Below are 13477 nucleotides of genomic sequence, written 5' to 3' on the forward strand. Positions count from 1 at the left end.
ATCTGGAATGCAGTCTTCCTCTTTTCCTACTGCCTTGTATTTTACTAAACATTATTGTCTTCCCATGATATGGCCAAAGTACAACAGTCTCAATTTAGTCAGAGTACTGTCAACAGACATGTATTGTTTACATTATCTTGTCAACTTGGCTTCTAGGAAATGTTGAGGCTTTATTTGTTCGAGGAGCCATTTATTTGACTTTTTAATAGTCAAATTCATGGGGGTCACCATAAGTCAATAGCTGCAAATTTGAACACACACACAGGTACTACAGCTCTCCTGATAGTATGGACGGGAATTTTTCATAATTTCTCAATATTGTTTAAGTTGGCTAGCAATGCTGAGATTTATAGTTCTGGAGGATTGCAATTGCAATTCTGCACCTAAGGAGTTGATGGGATTTGTGATTCAACAATGGCTAGAGGACAACATGTTGCTCATCCCAATCGAAAGTGTTAGTATTTCATATCTTGTCGCAATGCTTTCTGACACTCAAGCCAAGACCATTTCAACACGTCGAATTCCACATCCATAAATTTGCTCAGACAAGTCTGGCAACATCAGCCTTCTAAAACAGCTGGGTCAGGCCTTAACTACAAAAACGTGGTGCTGTGCAATGAAAGTGTTGTCCATTGCTATCATTCCCCAAGGCAGTAAGCTTGAAAGGAATAGCCACCAGGATCAAACCAGGCTTCCCAAAAATCTTTGTGTTTTTCCACCTACTATACTACCTAAATCTGTCTGCAGATTTTGGCTCCAACTCTTTTATTTGGCCACACACCCACATCCATCTGGCAAAGGACTTTTGAAAAGACCCTCTCTCACACAGGAATGATCAGGAAGGGAAACTAAAACAACAATGAAAAGGTTAAGGGGGCAGGCACTATTCAATGATCCACATGCCTGTGTTTTCCTCACCTTTCCTCCCATGGTGTTCAACATGCCAGCCGTGCTTCCTGCCTCCAGGCCATGGACATTCCTGGCAGGGGAGCTATGCAAATCACTAAGCAATTGGTGTATTTTAGCACATTTTCATCTTGGCACACACAAACAAGCATGCTTGCTCTGGCTTATGCATGCAACAGCAGCCCAAGGAGAAAATTGGCTGGCTGAAACAAGATGACATTTCTCCTCAGTTATGTTTATTGGAACCAGTTGGTGGTCAAATGCATTCATGAGAAAATCAGTCTCTGACATCAAAGCCATAGGATGATAATGACACTAACAAAAAAAAAAAGGTGTTTCCTTCCAAGCCATTTCTTGCCAAATAAAGCTCAGGGGAAGCAGGGCAAAGTCACGTGTCAAGGAAATAAAAGAAAATTAGCAGAGAGCAATTTATCTGCAAGGGAAAGAGAAGGGAACTGTACGGACTGGGATTACTCTCCAGTGCTCTTTGTGTACTGCCTTGCAAAAAACAACAACACATACACAAGTAACAGCCAAATAATGTGTTGAAGCTTCTATTGTGAATCCAGATGGCTCCACACAGGCATTCTGGTGGCTAAAGAGGTGGCAGTCATAGAACATATCTGTCACGACCCAGGCTGCAGAGCACCAATAACCATACACAGAGGCCAGAATCTATCTAATATCTTTATTAAGGAAATAAGTAAAGGCAATAAAAATAAGTGTAGAATATAGTTCAGAAGATGACCTTTCAGGAAAGGTCAAATATAGTCCAGGAAAACAATGTCCAATATGAAATAGTAAGGTCCAAAGTTGTAATCCAGTAACCGAAACACTCACTTGCCAAGCAAGGTGAGGGGAGATGACAAGGTCCTTTAGTCCATGAAACTTAGGCAAGGCAAGGAAATAGCTTGATTCTTGGTACACAAAGCTTGATTCAAGGCAACAAGGAACGAGGAACAGGGACAAGATCCATGGTAAACACTTGGCAAGGTCCGGGAAGCAAGGCAAGGTCCTGGAAAGCAAGGCTGAGTCCTAGGTAGCAAGGCAAGGTCCGCGAAGCAAAACAAGGCTGGAAACAGGAACGAAGGCTTGGAAACGGGAGTAGCGCTGTCCACACACAACCTACTCCGGTAGCTGACGAATTGACTCCGCAAGATTCCTACGGGGCAAGGAACCTAAATAGGGTCTCGTTTTCCCACCAAAGAACACTTCTCTGGGGAACCAGAACCGAAAGTCAATCTCTGTGTCCAGATGCATGACTCCCTAAAGGTTCTCATGAAAGCAGTCTTAATCAGCTGAATGCCTGGCTGCGATTCTCAGGCTTCTGCGATTAGCCTGTTGAACTCCTTTTTGCTGTTGATAATAACTACGGCGAGAAAATGGGGGAGATTCTGACTCAGGGCTTGTTTGGCAGATTTCTGGAAGGCAAACCTCCTGCAGGTGCAAGGGCTCCAATTCTGGCTGGGAAAATTCCAATTCTGGCTGAAATGGTGGAAAAACCAAGTTTTCCTCTTCATCTGTCTCAACAGCGCTAGGAACGGGACTACATGGCCCATGAGTCATCACACTATCCCCCTCCTCAAGCCCCCTCTCAAATTGGGACTCTCTCCCCGAGGCGCGAGGCCGCGGCTTGGCGGGATAGGTCTGATGGAAGCGGCGGGTTAAATCGGGGGCATGGACAGTGGAAGCGTCTTCCCAAGAGCGTTCCTCGGGACCAAAACCCACCCAGTCAATGAGATATTGCAGGCGGCGGCGGTGAAAGCGAGAGTCCAAAATGTCCTGAACCTCGAACTCCTCCTCTCCGTCCACCAAAACAGGGGCGGGGGCCGGCCGGTCTACATCAGGGCGCACACCATCCGCCGGAAGGAGCAGAGAGCGATGAAACACTGGATGAATGCGCATAGAGCGCGGGAGTTGAAGTTTGAAAGTCACGGGGTTAAGTTGCGCCACCACTGGATAGGGGCCAATGAAACGGGCATCTAGCTTCCGGCAAGGGCGATGGGAGGACAAAAAACGAGTGGACAGAAGAACCCGGTCTCCTACCTTGATTTCGGGGCCCGGCTGGCGATGATTGTCAGCGTGGCGTTTATAGTCTTCCTTGGCTTGGTCTAGTTGCTGGAGTAAAAGTTGTTGCACCACTGTGAGTTCCTGCAGCCAGTCCTCTGCTGCGGGAACTTCTGAGGTTTCAATGACAGAAGGAAAGAAACGTGGATGGAAGCCGTAGTTTGCAAAGAACGGGGTTTCTTTAGTTGAAGCCTGGACACCATTGTTATAGGCGAACTCCGACAGCGGTAACAGGGAAGCCCAATTGTCCTGCTGGTAGTTCACATAACAGCGAAGGTATTGTTCCAAAGTGGCATTGGTGCGCTCAGTTTGCCCATCCGTTTGGGGATGGTGCGCCGAGGATAAACGAGAGTCTATGCCCAATAGTTTTTGTAGTGCTTTCCAGAAACGAGAGGTGAATTGGGACCCACGGTCTGTGACCAAACTCTTGGGCAACCCATGCAATCTGAAAATATGTTGAAGGAATAAATCTGCAGTCTCTTTGGCCGTGGGGAGGCCATCGCAGGGAATGAAATGGGCTAACTTGGTAAAAAGGTCCACCACCACTAGGATCGTGGTGAATCCACAGGAAGGTGGTAGATCAGTGATAAAATCTGCAGAGATTATTTCCCACGGGCGAGATGGGGTAGGAAGGGGATGCAGAAGCCCTGAGGGCTTTTCCCTTCTTGTCTTGGAGCGCTGGCATACTGGGCAGGTATTGACATATTTTTCCACATCCTTGCGGATCTTGGGCCACCAGAAATCTCTTAGGATCAAATGCATGGTTTTAAATAGTCCGAAATGCCCTGCTGGCTTGCAGTCATGACACAGACGAAGTGCTTTTTCCCTGCCCGGTCCTGGAGGGATGTAGACATGATTTCTATAGCAAAGTAACCCATCCTTAAGCGAAAAGGGGAAATGTAGTCCTTGGCGAAGTTGGTCCTGAGCCCAGGCATCTGCTTGTTGACTAGCCCTGATTTCCTGAGCACAAAGGGGTCCTGGAGTAGAGGGAGTTGATTCAATTGGAGTGGATTTGGTGTTTCCCACTGTGAGCGTGGCAAAGTTCTCGGGCTGCAGCAGTTGGGACTCAAAGGTCTCTTTGCGCCCTGCAGCATATTCCGGTTTCCGTGACAGAGCATCTGCTTGCTTGGTCTGGGCTGGGGTTACATAATGGATTTGGAAGTTAAAACGTTCAAAGAATAAAGCCCAGCGTTGTTGCCTCTGATTTAGCTTGCGGGCAGTTCTTAGATGCTCTAGATTCCGATGATCAGTATGGACCTCAATGGGAAATTTGGCCCCTTCTAACCAATGTCTCCAAGTTTCAAAGGCTGCCTTTATGGCCAAAAGTTCCTTTTCCCAAATAGTGTAATTTCTCTCTGGTGCGGTCAGTTGACAGGAGTAAAAGGCACAAGGGTGAAGATGATCTCCCACTGGTTGTAAGAGTACAGCCCCAATTGCCACATCGGAGGCATCCGCCTGCACGACAAAAGGGGTTTCAGGATCTGGGTGCTGAAGGATTGGCTGGGACGTGAATAATTTCTTTAGTTGCTGGAATCCTTTCTCTGCTTGTTCTGTCCAGCGGAAAGGCTGTTTCCCACGGATGCAGCTGGTGATTGGATCAGACCAGCGGGCAAAGTCTGGAATGAACTTGCGGTAGTAGTTCGCGAACCCCAAGAAACGTTGCACCTCTTTCTTGTTGGTTGGCGCCCGCCATTCCAATACTGCTGAAACCTTCGCCGGGTCCATGGTGAGCCCTAGTGGCGAGACACGGTATCCCAGGAAGTCTACCTCTTGTAGATCAAAAGCGCATTTTTCCAGCTTGGCATAAAGTCCGTGATCCCGCAATCATTGTAACACCATTCTGACGTGGTTCTCATGTTCTGATTGTGATCTAGAAAACACACAAAAAAAGTAGATAATCAAGAACCGGTCTAGATAATCCTGAAAGATGTCATTGACAAAATGCTGGAACGTTGCAGGAGCTCCACATAACCCGTAATTCATGACCCGGGACTCGAATAAACCGAATTTAGTCTGGAAGGCGGTCTTCCACTCGTCCCCTTCCCTGATGCGAACTAGATTGTAAGCTCCTCGAAGATCCAGTTTGGTATAAACCTTGGCCCCTCGAAGCCGGTCTAAGAGATCCGAGATCAAAGGCAGGGGATATCGATTTCGCTTAGTGATATTGTTCAATGCCCTATAGTCCACCACCAAGCGTAGGTCCCCTGACTTCTTTTTCACAAACATCACTGGGGAAGCGGCTGGGGATTGAGAGGGTCTGATGAACCCCTTGCGGAGGTTTGTCTCTAAGAACTCCCTGAGAACTTCTTGCTCTGGTTCAGTCAGGGAGTAGAGGTGTCCTCGCGGGATCGGGGCCCCCTCCACCAAGTCAATGGCACAGTCATAAGGTCTATGCGGGGGTAGTCTCTCGGCTTCTTTTTCACTGAATACATCCCAAAAGTCTGAGTATTTCTTGGGCAAAGTGATGATGGGTTCAGCGTCTGTGGTATGGCAGACCTTGGCTACCAGACAATGGTTTTGGCAATATTTTGAAGCAAACTGCAGTTCTCTGTTGGACCAGGAGATGTTTGGGTCGTGAAGGGTCAGCCATGGAATTCCCAAAATCACTGGGAAATGGGGAACCTCGGTAACAAAGAAGGAAATCTCTTCCATGTGTTCCCTTATCCACATTCTGGTGGGTTCTGACCATTGACTTACTGGACCTGTCTTGAGGGGGCGGCCATCTATGGCCTGCACCACACGGGCGTTCTTGAAGTCGTGATATTGTAATCCCAGAGAGTCTGCATACTCTCTATCAATGAAATTGTTTGTGGCTCCTGAGTCTATCATGGCATGGATCATGATGGGTCCTTTTTTCGCTGACCACAAGGTGACCACTAGGAGAAATAGGACCCCGGTTGGCGGCTCTTGAGTGGGGTTTTTGACCGGGTTGGCGAGCCTCTCTACGCCCGGTCGCTGGCTTCCCCCGCCGGCTTCGCGCCAGCCGCCTCAGACGTCTTCGCCTCCGTGGAGGACGCCGCCGCCAGATGGGCGGCGGGCTTTCCTTTGGCTGGGCACTCTCTGGCAAAGTGGCCCCCGTTTCCGCAGTACCAACAGAGATTCAGGCGTTGGCGGCGGGCCTTCTCGGCAATATCCAACCTGGGACGCACATTGCCCAGCTGCATCGGCACCTCCTCGCTTCCTCTGAGGTATGGGGCTGGTGGCGGGGGTCTCCACACTGGACGCGGCTGGATGCTGGTGGGAGCGGGAGGTTTCGCTCCGGTCCTACCGCTCTGGCCTCGGATCCATTGCTTTCTGTTGGCCAGCATGACTTCAGCTCGTAAACATTGATCAATGAGTCCTTCAAGAGAGTGTGGAGGATCCACCTTGGAGATTTCCTCCAGCATCTCGATGTTGAGACCCTCCCGAAATTGTCCTCTGAGGGCTATGTCGTTCCAGCCGGTGTTATGGGCCAGCACTCGGAACTCGGCTATGTACTGGGATAAAGGTCTATCCCCTTGGGAGAGGCGCCGGAGTTTGTGGCCGGCCGCCTCCAAATTGTCCTCGATTCCCCAAGTCGCCTTAAGGTGATCCAGGAAGTGTTGCGTTGACCTCAGATGTGGGGAGACTTGGTCGAACAGTGCCGTCGCCCAGTTGGCCGCTGGCCCGTCTAGGAGACTGTAAATCCACGCCACCTTGATGTCTTCTTGGGGAAACTCGGCATTACGGGCCTCTAGATAAGCCTGGCATTGGCGACGGAAAACATGAACCTTAGAAGCTTCTCCAGAAAACTTGGTTGGCAACGCCATGGCCGGGAGACGGACCCCGCGTTCCTTCAATCCCCTTATTTCTCCGTCCTGCGCATTGAGCTTATCTCGGATGCGGTCCACTTCATCCTTGTCGATGGTGTAACTGAGTGGCTGGTCACCCGGTCCGGCTCCGGTAGACATTCTGGCCTAGGTTAATTGGTGCTTAGGGTGGCGGAGTCAAACTGTCACGACCCAGGCGCAGAGCACCAATAACCATACACAGAGGCCAGAATCTATCTAATATCTTTATTAAGGAAATAAGTAAAGGCAATAAAAATAAGTGTAGAATATAGTTCAGAAGATGACCTTTCAGGAAAGGTCAAATATAGTCCAGGAAAACAATGTCCAATATGAAATAGTAAGGTCCAAAGTTGTAATCCAGTAACCGAAACACTCACTTGCCAAGCAAGGTGAGGGGAGATGACAAGGTCCTTTAGTCCATGAAACTTAGGCAAGGCAAGGAAATAGCTTGATTCTTGGTACACAAAGCTTGATTCAAGGCAACAAGGAACGAGGAACAGGGACAAGATCCATGGTAAACACTTGGCAAGGTCCGGGAAGCAAGGCAAGGTCCTGGAAAGCAAGGCTGAGTCCTAGGTAGCAAGGCAAGGTCCGCGAAGCAAAACAAGGCTGGAAACAGGAACGAAGGCTTGGAAACGGGAGTAGCGCTGTCCACACACAACCTACTCCGGTAGCTGACGAATTGACTCCGCAAGATTCCTACGGGGCAAGGAACCTAAATAGGGTCTCGTTTTCCCACCAAAGAACACTTCTCTGGGGAACCAGAACCGAAAGTCAATCTCTGTGTCCAGATGCATGACTCCCTAAAGGTTCTCATGAAAGCAGTCTTAATCAGCTGAATGCCTGGCTGCGATTCTCAGGCTTCTGCGATTAGCCTGTTGAACTCCTTTTTGCTGTTGATAATAACTACGGCGAGAAAATGGGGGAGATTCTGACTCAGGGCTTGTTTGGCAGATTTCTGGAAGGCAAACCTCCTGCAGGTGCAAGGGCTCCAATTCTGGCTGGGAAAATTCCAATTCTGGCTGAAACGGTGGAAAAACCAAGTTTTCCTCTTCATCTGTCTCAACAGCGCTAGGAACGGGACTACATGGCCCATGAGTCATCACAATATCTTAGGGTCAGGGCAAACATAAAAGCGAAAACAAAAGCCTTTGCACAATAAAGGCAAGGGGTTCTGAACAGTGAAAAGGAACAGTTCACTAAAACAAGGGGAACATGAAGTCATCTGGATGTTATGGCACTACAGTTCCCATGAGCTCTGGCCAATATTGACAATGTTGAGGGATGTTGAGATTTTAAATCCACCAACATCTGGAGGTAGCTATGAGGGGGTACTGAGACATGCCCCTCCCAATAAGACTCATGCCCCACTGTAAAATTATGTCAGAAATCCCACAAATTTCTAGCATTCTAAAGCAATCTAACACTGACTGTATTCTCACTCCCTTGGTAAAATTTTCTGCTCCCTTTCTTTGGACGCTTAAACTGTATTTTCAAATTCTCAAGTGAAGTTTTAAGTTACTTCAATACTAGAAATTTGGGGATTGAAAGAAAATTTCCTTTAGGGGACAGAAGTCTTATGGACAGGCCTCATTTTTCTCTCTGGAACTCTTTGATCCTGAGTTCTGCCCTGTTCACATATACACATTCTGCACTAGAATATGATCCCAGTCTAGACCAAGTCAGAAGGTTATGTGCCTTCAAGTTATTTCTGACTTATGGTGACTCTAAAGCAAGCACATCATGAGATTATCTGAAGCTAGGAGTGTGTGACTTTCCCAAGGTCACTCAGTGGGTTTTCATGGCCAGGTGCAGATTAGAATTCTGGTTACTGGAAAAGAGTTTTATAGATACTGTGGGTTGCTAAAAAGACAAATAAATGGATCCTAGAGTAAATTGAGGCTCAAGGTTCTGAGGCCAAGGAGAAGGTTCATGAGAAGAATCCAAGAGATTCATTGTTTGAAGAAAGACTCTGAACATTAAATCCCTGTCAGTCTGTTTCAGCCATAGAATATTTCTTCAATTCCTATCCTGGAAGTTCTTTTCTAAGTAGCTGTCATGCTTCCAGATCATCCAGATCAAATATTTCCTCTTGTAAAAAATTGGGATTATAAGGGACTAAAGCAGCAGTTTCGATGGCCCACATATGTCTACGGGGGCACTCTCCTGTATCGTATTGCACATTATGGAGGGCTACAACATGAAATTCAGCCAAATTTTCAGGTTTTGAAAAGCAGCCAAACTCCTTCCCTCATTGGGGTCATGTTCATCAGTCAAAATATCTATAGTTGTTAACTGTCATCTAGTCAACCTTGACTTGTGGTGACGCTGTACTGTGATGTAATGGTTTGAACATTGGACAACAACTCTGGACACCAAGGTTCAGTTCCCCATTTAGCCATGGAAGCACACTGGGTGAACATGGGTGACAGAAACCCCTGTGATGTGCCTTGTTATGTGATTAGGCACACAACAGCAACAGCACGGAAAAGAGAGCTCCGGGTCTCCCTGTTATCACCAGCTGTCATAAATTCTTTCTGAACCTTAAAAATGTTCTTTAACTTGTTTTCAGTGAGACAGAGTACATCTGGCACTTTCAGAGGAAGATGTTGAAACATAGATGCCAGTACTGGTTTTATAATACCTATATTGGTTACACAGACAAAGAGGAAACATCACATATACTCAATATTCATGTTCACCATCCTTCCTCTGTTCAGGTCTGCTGCTTGGAAAAGAGAAGCAGGTGGACAGATGCTGCTCTCCTGCAGATCTGACACACATACACTAAGGAAGAGGGTCTCCTTATGTAGGGATTTTGGAATCCATTATTTGGGTGTGTAGATAACCTCTGTCATTCAGCTCAGACCTGCTGGAGCCTCATCAATTCTGGAACAGATAGGCTGTTTAACTTCCTTAACTTAAAGAGCTATTGTCTTATGACCTCATCATAATGAGATGGGAAAGCATGGGTGATCGTCCCTTTAAAGTAAAAAATTGCCCCTCTTATATCTTCAGTAGTCCTGTTTGGAGTTCTGCCTCCCCATCATACTCACATGTTAGAAGCTTGAAAGTTGGCAATACATTTATCTTAAATTCATCACAAAGTTAGTATTTTTATTTTATTTTTTGGTTTTAAGTCAGGAGAAATAAAAATATCCAAAAACCAAGAGATCCCTTGCCCTGCCAAAAGCCCCTTACATTAAAGGAGACTGACACCAGTTTAAAACCTCATCTTCCCATGGGAAAAATTATTCTGCCCCAAACCCTAGAGGATACAAGAAACAGCAATCAAGGTTAAAACCATTGTTTCCCATGGGATCCTACTGATCTGTATAAAAACTCAGAGAATACAAGAGGCACTGATATGGTTAAAACTAGATCACTGCCAGGTTAATTGCCTTCCATGGGATCCTAAGGTTCTGCATCAAACCTCATAGGATACAACAGACTGCTGATGGTTGTGCAATGAAACAGGATGGAAAACTTTCATGGTTTTCAGTTGGAAAGATGTGAGTAAAGTGTGGTAAGAGGTAGGGGTTTTAAATACAATTGCTGGCCTATGTTCAGAGTTTCCTCTTTTCAGAACATTTCACCCTCTTTTCAACTGCTTTGTAGTAGTGCCCTCAATGACAGAACGTTACTTGAGGGAATGGCAAATATTCACTAATGTGAATAGAGTAAGGGAAAACTCCATTGGGAATGGGGCTCAAACCAAAGTACCTAGGTGTGTTGCACTGTAACTCTCGTTGTCCACAGCTAACAGTTCAGCCCATTCACACTGCATGATATAAACATATGGAATCTTGGAGTTTAGAGTTCAAGGGAGAATGGTATTTAACAATTAACAGATGCGGACTACTGACACCTCACCAAATTATGAACCCTAGTATTCTGTAGAATGCTGTCATGGCAATTAAAATGGAATCGTAGTGCTATCGTTGAATTTTTGCCTATTTATTGTAAGCCGCTTTGAGTCCCCTCGGAGAGAAAGGCGGGGTAAAAGTGATTTAAATAAATAAATAAACCCTGGAACATGTGATGAGCTCCATGCCTCTCCATGTTTGAATAGAGGCTGAAGTGTGCTATGACTGGGAAATTTCTCAATGTGATAAGGTGGTTTGACTATGTAAACTTGAGTTATTTGCACCCAAAGTTCTCAGGTTAGTTCTCATTAGCACCTTCCTCATTAGTACTTTTCATGCCAAAGTTAATCAAATTCTTCACCTCCTTTGTTCTCCATAATGCATTTTCATTTTTCGAATGGTGTCTTCAGCCTTGCCAGACCTTAATAGGCTATAGCCATACCCCAAGCATACGATCCATTCAATCTATTCATCACACAGTCCTGCTCAAGTCCTGCATACTCGAGCTTTCTCGATTGAGTCTATGCCATGTGGTCTTCCTCTTTTCTATATCATAGTAGCTCAAACAATTCATTTTTTTATATTAGGACAATGGAAGAGAGACCTAGGCATGTCTCTAGCTTCAAGTGCATACAAAAACTCTTTGTCTCTTAATGTCTATTTTTATGCCTACAATTCTCTCCTAACTGCTTATAGATATCATTTTTGCTTCTTTCTGTCCAAGGCGTATATATCTTTCAGATGGAATTGAGCATGATATGGATATGCCTAGAGTTCTCAGAGGGAATGCTTCAAAACTAAACTCTTCTTACTACCTCGTCAGATGGGGCAATTTGCCCATCGTATGCTGCTTCCCCTCCATTTTCAGCATGGAGTCCTTCACATGATATACAGGCACTTCTATTCAGGCTCCATGCTTAAAAGGGAGAGGAAGCAGTGCATGCCGCCACTGTAGCAACATGGGAGCCTTCCCATGTTGCCTTCCCATCAATGGGAGGAAGCCGGGCGGTGACGCTTCCCCCCATGGGATGAGGGAGCCAGGTAAAGCAGGTGATGCGGGGTGTCGAGCAATGGCTTCACCATGCCCCCCCCCGGCTGCCGCTGCCTCCGCTGCCGCTGCCAGGAGCCTATGAATTCACCTCAATGTGGGGTGAATCCATGGGCCTTTTTGAGCTGTAAGTTCTGTAAGAAGAAGCACCTTTAACCACCCACCAATTCCAACCTCCCCCAGTTTCAACTGAGAAAAGCATCTTCACATCCCTGCCAAATTAGGACAGTTGGAAAGACTGCACAGTCTAAAGCCTTCCCTGTCACTAATCATATCCCAGCATAGGGGCAAATGTATGGTGATATTGCAGCTGGCATTGAAAATTCATCTCTTATCAGTAGAAGGGAGATAAAAATAATTAAAAATGGAGGCAAGGAGGCAAATGGACCTCTTTCCTCACTTCTCTTCTTTTGACAGGAGTTAGGAAGGGCTTTGGATATATTGGATGCTCAGACTACAAGAGGGATTGCCTTGCCTTGAGCATGGCTTTGGAAGGGAGGCAGCGTAGACTAAAGATACATTAGAGCAGAGTGAGACATTTAACTCTTTAGCCTCCTGCTGTTTCTCCACTCTGAAGTATTACCCCAGTGAGCTCTGCTCTGTGTGTTCACACAACTCCAAGATCAAGGACAAATGCAACACTTGGAACCCCATTAATTTAGAGCAGGAAAGCAACAGGAAAGAAACAGAGTTAAGCACACACAGCTTGCCACTCTTCTGTTCTAAATTCCTTTTTTTCCAAAGCTGCTCTTCTGTTTTAAAATTGATTCGAGTCCACCTTCCAAGCATTTGTATGTAACGTGCAATCAGCTCCTTAGAGAAAAGTGGCCTGAAACTGACACAAGACCTTCTACCATTGCAAGGGCCTGAGAAGACATGCTGTTTGTTGTTCTTAAGCTTAATTGGAGAATATGTTTGGTTCAACTTGGCTCATTTTCTGTCTATATGGGTTAACAAAGGCACAAGAGGCCTTAGCTTAGTACCAATTGCAAGGCTCCGAGGAAGAAAGGATTTTCTATCGTGACTCAGACTGGAGTATGTATAATTAAAGTAGTACAATTTATGCCAAAAGATTTTATACTAATACAGCTTTATACTGTAAAGCCTACACAATAAATTTGCATTGGCTTCTTTCCTACTGAACAGTTTGCTTCTAATTGTCATGATCTGTCAGTCTCTGTTACTTCTCATGTCTGCGTTTTCTCTGAAAAGACAAAACCTTTTTTAATCCAAAGAAGCAGTGGTGTACACACAAGAAAAATGTCTCATAGGTAAGTTTGCCATTTTTTGTTGTGTGTCTTCAAGACATTTTCAGTGTGTGATAACCCAGTGAGGCAAAGCTATCATGGGATGTTTTTTGGCAAGATTTGTTCACAAAAAGTTTGCTTTTGTCTTCCTTTGAGGCTGAGAGTGTGTAACTAATCCAAGGTCACCCCGTGGGTTTCCATGGCTGAGTAGGAATTCAAACCTTGGTCTCCAGAGCCTTGGTCTAATGCTCAAATCATTACACCATGCTGGCCCATGCTAACGTTTACTTTCAACTATATTGGACACCATGAGTGGGCCTGAAAATGACCCTGAGAGATCAAGGAATATAGATGCTAGAGAAGTGATTCTCAACCTGTGGGTTCCCAGGTGTTTTGGCCTTCAACTCCCAGAAATCCTTACAGCTGGTAAACTGGCTGGGATTTCTGGGAGTTGCAGGCCAAAAAACTCGGAGACCCACAGGTTGATAATCAATGTGCTAGGGGAATAAAGGCCAAGGAAAGGGAGCAGGTAGG

Source organism: Anolis carolinensis, chromosome 2 (genome assembly GCF_035594765.1).
Source record: "Anolis carolinensis isolate JA03-04 chromosome 2, rAnoCar3.1.pri, whole genome shotgun sequence".
In the NCBI taxonomy this organism is placed as follows: Eukaryota; Metazoa; Chordata; class Lepidosauria; order Squamata; family Dactyloidae; genus Anolis; species Anolis carolinensis.